Source organism: Grammomys surdaster, unplaced genomic scaffold, assembly GCF_004785775.1.
Source record: "Grammomys surdaster isolate TR1022 unplaced genomic scaffold, NIH_TR_1.0 122078, whole genome shotgun sequence".
NCBI classification, from domain to species: Eukaryota; Metazoa; Chordata; class Mammalia; order Rodentia; family Muridae; genus Grammomys; species Grammomys surdaster.
The window spans coordinates 39129-40210 of NW_021617674.1; positions in this window are offsets into that span (position 1 = coordinate 39129).

Here is a 1082-nt window from a genome sequence, read left to right on the forward strand (position 1 = left end):
TACAGAGCAATAGTGATAAAAACTACCTGGTATTGGTACAGAGACAGGCAGGAAGATCAATGGAATAGAATTGAAGACCCAGAAATGAACCCACACTCCTATGGTCACTCGATCTTTGACAAAGGAGCTAAAACTGTCCAGTGGAAAAAGGAAAGCATTTTCAACAAATGGTGCTGGTTCAACTGGAAGACAACATGTAGAAGAATGAAAATTGATCCATTCTTATCCCCTTGTACAAAGCTCAAGTCTATGTGGATAAAGGACCTCCACATAAAACCAGATACACTGAAAATAATAGAAGAGAAGGTGGGGAAAAGCCTCGAATACTTGGACACAGGGGAAAAGTTCCTGAACAGAACTCCAATGGCATATGCTCTAAGATCGAGAATTGACAAATGGGACTTCATAAAATTGCAAAGTTTCTGTAAGGCAAAGGACATTGTCAATAGGACAAAACGACAACCAACAAATTGGGAAAAGATCTTTACCAATCCTTCATCTGATAGAGGGCTAATATCCAATATATACAAAGAACTCAAGAAATTAGACTCCAGACAACCAAATTACCCTATTAAAAAATGGGGTATAGAGCTTAACAAAGAATTTTCAACGGAAAAAACTCGAATGGCCGAGAAGCATCTAAAGAAATGTTCAGCATCCTTAGTCGTCAGGGAAATGCAAATCAAAACAACCCTGAGATTCCATCTCACACCAGTCAGAATGGCTAAGATTAAAAACTCAGGTGATAGTAGATGCTGGCGAGGGTGTGGAGAAAGAGGAACACTCCTCCATTGTTGGTGGGACTGCAAGATGGTGCAACCACTTTGGAAATCAGTGTGGCGGTTCCTCAGAAAATTGGACATAGCATTACCCGAGGATCCAGCTATACCACTCCTAGGCATATACCCAGAAGATGCTCGAACATATAACAAGGACATATGCTCAACTATGTTCATAGCAGCCTTATTTATAATAGCCAGGAGCTGGAAAGAACCCAGATGTCCTTCAACTGAGGAATGGATTAAAAAAATGTGGTATATTTACACAATGGAGTATTACTCAGCTATTAAAAACAATGAATT